We start from the raw sequence: 8,890 nt of genomic DNA on the forward strand, positions 1-8,890 counted from the left end.
GGATAGTCAGAGAAAGAAAATTTAATTCCTCTTCCAAAACCCTGGTAGGACATTGTTAGACAAATAGGAAAGACTTTATGTAATCCCTCAAAAGAACTTAGGACTTCCATTAATTTAAGAATTTGGGAATAAAGAAACAAGTTTAGTCCGTGAACAGACTTGATTATTCAAGTGGCTTCTCACTATCGGTTCCTATTTTTGCTAGCAGGTGCTTTTTACTGAAAATGCAATTTCTATCAGCAAACTTTAAAATGGGTTTTGTGCTGGCAGAACTTCCAAGGTGGCAAAATATATTCATACCTAATTATGAATAATCTGTGGTTTATTTTTTAAACTTTCCAAGAAAATGACACTGCGAGTGAGAGTCTAAAATGTTATACAAGATTGCTTGTGAAACAATCTATATTATTTGGAAAAAAGGGATATGAAAAGTAACTGCAAGCTTAATGGAAATAACAGACTTTAGCGTTCACTTCATCTCAGCTTGAATTATAAAACAACCACTTGAACTTCAATGGCCTGACCCATAAAATGGGTTTCCTAATCCTTACCTTATTAATTCTCACAGGTTTAATAAAATATGAAGTATGCAAAATAGGTAGTAGCATCATGCCAGATACTTAATAAGTAGGTATGTATTATTCAACGGTAGAAAGCAGCACCAGGATGATAAATTTAAAAACCACAGGTATATATTAGTATTTGTCAAAAAATTTTAATGCTGGGATCCAAAATGGCCCTAAAAGTGTCAAAGCCTTGGGGGGAGGGAACTCAGTCATTCTTTGTTCAGCGCCAGTTGGTTCTTAGCTTGCTACAACCATCAAAACCACATGACAACTGGTGCCTGCTTTTACGTATTCTCAGAGCAAATACAGTAACCAATCTCTTTTTCATGTGGAAATGCTGAGTTATCTACCTAACACTTTCATTGCCTCATTCCTGGCTGGGCAGAAGAGCTCAAAACTGCAAATTATAGACCGAACTCCACTAAGTGGTTCCATAATCAAACGTAAGTAAGGCCTATTAAAAACGTGGACTTTTCCTTTCAAAATATTCTTGGGCAGAGCTGGCTTCATGGCCTCACAGAATGAGTAGGTACCTAATAGGTGAGATTTTAGGGATAAAGAAAAAAACACCTCATGCTTCCTGAAACAGTTTCCCATTTTCTTATTGGTACTGGAAGTTCTTTTAAATAGAACAAAGCCTTTTATTGGTTACTTGTTGCCAAACAATAAATATGTAAGTAATATACTGACATCAGTTCAAAGTGAAGAACAGGAATAATTTCCATGCAATTAAAGTGATAGGATAGGAAGGAGAGGGGAGGCACTAAATATGTACGGGAGAGAGGAAGGAGAGAAAAATGAAGATGGATGAGAGAGATAATGAGCAAAATAATAGAGGCATCTCTTTCATAGTTTTGTCTGAGATAGAAATGGTAGCATATAACTCTTTTTAACCAGAGTTGCTAACTGGGAAACTCTTGAAAAACTATCTTGAAGATAATCAACAATGTACAGTATTGTACTACTTATGTAAAATACATACACACAAATCAACACCGTAAATTTTCTCTCTCTCTCTATATATAAATATATCAGATATGGGTCTGGAGGATATAAATCAAGCTGATAACCATGTCTTTTTTTCTAGAGAAGTGAATAGCTTTGGAAATATTGTGCACATATTTTAATTTCTTTTTAGATGTTATCATACACTGCTGTGCAATATACATTTTAGTAATTAAATAAATAAAATTAAATAAAAATTATCTAAAATATGTCAACTGAACTAGAAAATTCTACATTAGGTATCATAACATGCAAAGAAGTCTAAGAAAAGCCCTTTCTAGCTAATTCCTATTTAATAAGTTTGTACTCAGTGTCAACTACATGTATCAAATTATCAAACAGCATATTTATAATACTTAGAGATGAATAGAAAACTGAGGGAGTTATCTTTCAGCCTAACTCGCTAGTTTAGACTCCATACAGCCTAATAAATATAATTCCAGAATTTACAATAGAGGTGAATAAATGACACCTCCATTCCATTTTCCTCATTTCTTAAACTTACAGAACTGACTTATGAAGGTTTATGATAGTCAGAGAGCAAACCTATGGACCAAAGAAAAGGGTTAATCTTATTACACCAATTTTACCAAATTATGTCAAAGCCAATTTCTAAATTCTATAATCTTTAGATGCAAAGTATAGAGGCATAAGATGAAGCACAATTGTCACAAGAAGATTTACGTGGGACTTAAGCACCCAGAGGAAGCAAAGTCACCAGAAGTAATAAATAATAAAAATGCTGAAGTATGAATTTTTAAAAATAATTAAAATGGTTTGTTGTTACTTCCTGGATTCTGTATTCACTAACTTCTTCATTTATTTTTTAATGTTTTTAACCACTGGGGAAATTAATGTATATCTTGCTAAAACAGTGCAGCTATTTTGGATCATAGTCAATTTCTTCAACCTTGTAACAGTTAAAATGTCTTTCTATTACAAAAAGAACAATATGAAGATATTTTTAAATAGCTAAACCTCAGAATGTCTGATGAGAATATAAGAAAGGAACAGAGTAAGACTCTGAAAGAAATGGACTAACAAAGGTTTGGATGATTAACCAAGACTATAAATCTTTATCATTTACAAAAAGATTTAGCCACACTAGGGGAGAACAGACTCATGAGCTATGCTTTTTCTTTTAACCCTCCTGTTTCTATAGAGAAATCCATGGACTGAAAAATTACAGATAAAACCTGAAAAACACCTGGTTAAATAATTACACATAAACAAATTGGAAGCAGGATGTAAAAGATGGTCCTGAAGAGAATCCTAACATTGAGAGATAGGAGAATATTATTTTTCAAGAATTTTATTTATAATTATATAAATAGATGAGTAAGTATAGACTACATCTATAGTTTGACAGACTGCATGCAATTAGTTTGTCTGAAGAAGATCTGTGATGAAATATAGACAATCCAATTGAATTCAGAAAAAATTGTCAAGGAACAATTTCCCAAAATATGGTTAGTTAAACCCAATATCATTTTTCAGAAGAATGAAAAGGTCCAAAAATCAGAGGAATGTGATCAGGAGAGAGATCCCCTAAGTTAAGCATAAATAATTCAGAGAATTATAAATTCATGGAATAAAACACAGGGGCTTTATATCCAGGTGGTTCAAAATATCAGCATCGGTTGCTTATTACCTGTGTGACCTTGAGCAGGCTGTTTAACCTTCTGAGCTTCAGTCTTCATTTATAAAATGGGTGTAACCATGCCCACCTTGCAGCACCACTGTAAAGAGTGGAAATGATGCTACTTGGCAAAGAACAGGCACTCAGTCAATGGAAGTTCAGCATCAGTCTTTCATGGGCAGATAGAAGATATGAGGTTAATCGGCTGCCTGAGCTCACTCAGCTGGTGAGTGACTCCAAGTCAGTTTGATTTCCTTTGTATATCCTACCTGGCCCTCAGTTGTGTCCTTAACCAAACTAAAGGGAACAGAACTACCTATATATATAAAAGCCCAATATGCAAATTGTCCCCTTGGGAGTTTGACTGGGAGACTGGAATTTCGATTGTCGCTATGACATCTGCTGACCACCAGAGGGTGGCCTGGAATGAAGGAAGGCCCCAGCCAGCAGCCGGAAGGAAGGTCCTGATCAGCCCTGATTTCTGGCCAGGCCTAGGGACACTACTCGTGTATGAGTTTCGTGCACTGGGCCTCCAGTAAGATATAGTATAATAACAAAACATGTAGCACTACTAAAGTATTTAAAAATCAACCACAAGTAAGGGGTTGGGTTCAGATATTCTAAAAAATTTAACAGTCAATTTAAAATTCTTGAAAGTGTTATGTAAAACATTGAAAGATATTATAACATTGCCTTAACTAGGAATTCTTTCTAATTTCTAAGATGTTACAAGAAAGTCCATTTTTCACCTGATAGGGTCATTTTGCAACAGAGCACTTTCAGACCTTTTGGAAAAATAAGTTTATCCAAAAATAAAGTCCAAAGTGACTTATACATAGTTTCATATTCTTTAAAACAGTACAGCACACTAATAGAAAAATAAGTTATAGTTATATATATGTAGCCTATATAATAAAAGCCTAATATGCAAATAGACCGAACAGTGGAATGACCAGCTGAACGACAGGTAGCTATGACATGCACTGACCACCAGAGGGCAGACACTCAATGCAGGAGCTGCCCCCTGCCCGTGGGCCCCAACCAGCACCAGCGGCAGGTGGCGGGGCTGGTGAGTGGGCGGTGCCAAGCCAGCCAAAGTGGGTGCCAGTGGGAGCCCCCCGGTCGCCCCACTGGTCACCCCACAGATTGGCCCTGATCAGTGGCCAGGCCTAGGGATCCTAGCCATGCATGAATTTCATGCATCGGGCCTCTAGTGTATATATAATTATACACGCACACACACACACACATATATACAATTACTAGAGGCCCAGTGCATGAAATTTATACACAGGTGTGGTCCCTAGGCCTGGCTGACAATCGAAGTGCAAGTGTCTGGCATGGAAGGGCAGGTCTTAGCTGACTTCTGGGCCCTGGGCAGCACCTGGGTCCCTGGGCCCCCACGCACCCCCTTCCACCTCAGTCACAGTGCCCGAGTCCCCATGCAGAGATGGGGTGAGCGCAGCCAGACACTGTGGGCTGGGCCACAGCTTGGGCCTCTGGGCCGCCCAGCAGCACCACACAAAAGCTGGGTGGGCAGCGTGCTCTCTCCTGGCTGGCCTCGCAGACTGGCTCCTGCAGGAACCCAAGGGGAGCCCGACTGGCCCTTGTGGTCCTGGCAGCTGTGGCCCAGCTCACCCGAAAGAGGCCACACAGGTGCTGGGCAGGCTTCTCACGGGCGTCCAGCACCTGAGCGCAGGGGCTTTCCCAGAGCACAAGCCCATCCCGGGGGAGGGTAGCAGGGGGAGTGAGAGCGAGCTCGGTGGACACCCCACATTCTCACTGCACCTCCATCCCCATCACCCCTGCCCCCTGGCAGCCAGCGAGAGGTCGCAGCCCCCTGCCCTGATGCCGCAGGAGGTTGGTTGCCACCACCTACCCCCAGTTCCCCGTCCCAGCCTGGGGCCAGCCTTGATCAGATGCTCAGGGCTTGCCAGCTGCTGGTTGCCATCTGCAGGGAGATTGGTTGGGGCCAGGCCCCCCGCCCAGCTCCCTCAGCACCTGGGAGCTGGGTGGTAGTCCCGCCCCCTGCCACCGCCACTGGTCGCCATCTGCGGGGCAATCAGCAGGGCGATTGGGCCCCTGCTCACACATACCTTGGCTTGGCACCACCCGCTTACCTGCTCCACCATCCCACTGTGGTCACACTCTTGTTGAGACCCATCAGGGCTGGCAGCGCCTCCACTGCCGCCCACTGCCAGCGCTGTGTCACTGATGCCCACCATGTTCCGTGCAGCCCCCTGGTGGTTAGTGCACATCATAGCGAGCAGTTGACCTCCCGGTTAAACAATTTGCATATTAGGCTTTTATTATATAGGATACACACACGCACACACACACACACGTTAATCCTCACCCGAGGATATTTTTTCCATTGCTTTTCAGATAGAATGGAAAGGAAGGAGGTGGAGAGACACAGAGGAGAGAGAAAAACACCTATGTTAGAGAGACACATTGATTGGTTGCTTTCCCATACACCCGCAACTGGGACTGGGGATCAAGTCTGCAACTCAGGTACGTGTCCTTGACCAGGAATCGAACCCATGACCCTTTGGTGTGCGGGCCAATACTCTAAATGCTAAGTCATACTAGCCAGGGTGAAAAATTAATGATGTTTTATACATGTGAAATTAGAAATAACAAGTATTCATTATTAATATGGTTTATCATTTGTTGCTGGCAGAAACTTCTCATGGTTGTTTTTGTAGTATTTACATAAGATGCTTGCCAATTCTTTGCTTTGTCTCAGATAATGTGAACACAAAGAGGTGTTCCCTCTAGTGTCTCATCTTTCACAAGTTCAGTGCCTGATTTTATGGCTTAATGTTGCTGACTCTCACTGCAGAGGCAAAGTTGCAGAAAACTGAGGTACATACTGGGCCTATGCCCTGAATGGGAATTGAACTGTCGCCTCCTGGTTCATAGGTCAATGCTCAACCACTGAGCCACACCAGCCAGGCTGGACAATCTTTCTTAACCAGACTCATCTTTTGTGCTTATGTCCAAAACAATTTAATACCAAAGTGCTCCCAACAGATTTCTCCTCATTTCTTTGCCCCTTTCCTCTGCTAAGATGTGACCAAAATGCATTCCTAAAATGTGGATCGTCATGTCCTTATTTGTCCTCATTTCCCTTATGGCTTCTTTGCAAAAATAGCTGTTACTTCTCTGTAATCTATTCAAAACTTTCAATTCCCTTTTTCTTTCAATACTACTAAATAGAATAACTCTTACTTCATTTAATGGAGATAAATTCTCTAACTGTCAAAAAAAAAGCATATAGAAGTGAATGGTACATACTGAGATATTACAAAAAGGATCTTGCATTGGGAAGAATTACTGTACATCCTTAAATAAAGTGGCATGAAATTACTGAAAAAAGAATCTGTCATTTGCTTAGACATCTATTATTGATAAAAAGGTATTGATTTAGTTGATATATTTTTCAAATAAAAAGATCACTGAAATTAAAAATTCCTCCTCATGAAGAAAGTCTAATGGAATGATAATAATAAAAATATAAAATATTAAGTATTTTATAATTTAACATTTCAGAGGTAAAACACTTTGCATACTTTTTCAAATATCACTCTTTGTTACACTCAAAATAAACATAATTTAGTCTCACATTTATCATTTTTTTTTAACATAAATGTACTCCATACTTGGAGACATTTAAGAGACTTCACAAATCATTGTTTGGTTTCATCTGATTACTAAGTAGAAGCAGATCTAAGCAAACTTTCTTTATAGTTTGAACATTGTCTAATCTCATAATTTATTTTTCTCTTTTTAAATTTGGTATATTGAAAACTGCGATCTGCAAAAGTAACTGCTCTAAAATACCACTGCTCAGTCACAGGCACTAGAATCCCATTAAACGTTAGCTAAATAACATCAGCATCTCCTTTATCTTCTTAAACAGGAAGAAAAAAAGTGAGAACAGGAACAGATTTGCTCAGGACTGTTAAGCTTGTCTTTAACACATTATTTGTCCTCTCTAGCATGCTTGGAGGTGTATGGAATGACCAGATAATGTGTAAAACAAAGAGGCATTACTATTTTGATAGTCTAAACATTCTAGGACCTGTTTATATGTCTTATTTTATATTCCACATTTTAACACAAAAAAAGTTTCCACTCTAAAATATGATGAGCATTTCAGTAATAAGTGAATTAATGAGGTGTGTGAGATGCCCCCTATTTGCAAGTAGAGGAAGCAGTATTGTATTTGACAAGCAAAAAACAAAGGTAGATTATAAAGGGCTGTGGGGAAACAACTGCTACTTAGATGCAAAGATGATGGAGATAGGAATTCAAAATTCAAACTCTAGGCCCTGGCTGGGTAGCTCAGTTGGTTGTGGGTTCTCCTTGGGTATAAACCCTTTTGCCATGTAAGGAGTTCTTAAATTCAATTCTGATATGAGTAAGTTTCTGTTAATATATTTCAATTGTGTTTAAATTTGAAATAACATTTTTCATGACCTTTCAGTCGGTAAGTCACTCTTCTCTCTGGTCTTTTTCCAAAAGGGCACCCTAAGTACAAGTAAAGCAACAAAAACACCATTTGCCATTATTAAAACTGACAGAGATTTTGTTGGATTATCTTCCCTATCTTATGTACCAATTTAAAATATCACTACAACTACAAATAGTTTCTGATTTGTCTTATGGTTAACAGAGAAAAAAATTGTATCCATTTGCTGGTGAACATTCAAATCAATTCATATCAGAATCTAGTTGTTACAACTGTTTTTCTGACAGACACATTTTTTATAGTAACCAAATGTAACAAGAAAATAGACTAGAATATAGACAACAATATTGTATTATAATCAACAAACTTGCCAAGAGACTAGATCTTAATTATACTAATCACTAAAAAGAAATGGTATCTATAATAATAAAAGCATAATATGCTAATTAGACTGGACAGCTGAACGTCCTTCCTAACGTCCTTCCGGACAAAGCCTTGGTGGCTGCGAGGGCTGAGGGCAGGCAGCCAAGGCAGCTGCGTGGGCCGAGGGCAGTCAGCCACGGCGGCCTGTGCCAGCAGCAGCAGCAGTGGGGTGATATGGGCAGCGCCTTCCCCTGATTGGCCCGGTCGTCTCCCACAGAGGGAGGCCAGACTGCAGCTTAGGCCTGCTCCCCTTGGGTCTAACTCATCAGTAGGACATCCCCTGAGGGCTCCTGGACTGTGAGAGGGGGCAGGCCAGGCTGAGGGACCCCCTCCCATGTATGAATTTTCATGCTCCAGACCTCTAGTTTAATATAATGTGATAAAGGTGCTAATTATCACTCCAATGGCAATATACCACTATGTATTATAATGCATAAATCTATCAAATATTGTATACCTTAAATATATACAACTAGAGGTCAGGTGCACGAAATTTGTGCACTCAGAGAGGGGGTTCCTCAGCCCGGACTGCACCCTCTCACAGTCTGGGAGCCCTCAGGGGATGTCCAGCTGATGGCCATCAGTAGAACATCCTTAGCGCTGCCGAGGAGGCGGGAGAGGCTCCCACCACTGCAGCTGCACTAGCCACCCATAAGCCCGGCTTCTGGCTGAGCGGCGCTCCCCCTGTAGGAGCACACTGACCACCAGGGCACAGCTCCTGCACTAAGCATCTGCCCCCTGGTGGACAGTGCGTGTCATAGCGACCAGTTATTCTGTTGT

General features: G+C 40.4%; 1 protein-coding gene across 1 annotated transcript in view; it reads right to left on the bottom strand.

Annotated features, from left to right (window-relative positions):
• GPR158 (G protein-coupled receptor 158) overlaps positions 1-8,890 on the bottom strand; it is a 393,556-nt gene that overhangs the window by 110,349 nt on the left and 274,317 nt on the right. The gene's annotated exons all lie outside the window — the stretch shown is intronic.

Source organism: Myotis brandtii, unplaced genomic scaffold (genome assembly GCF_000412655.1).
Source record: "Myotis brandtii unplaced genomic scaffold, ASM41265v1 scaffold215, whole genome shotgun sequence".
NCBI lineage: Eukaryota > Metazoa > Chordata > Mammalia > Chiroptera > Vespertilionidae > Myotis > Myotis brandtii.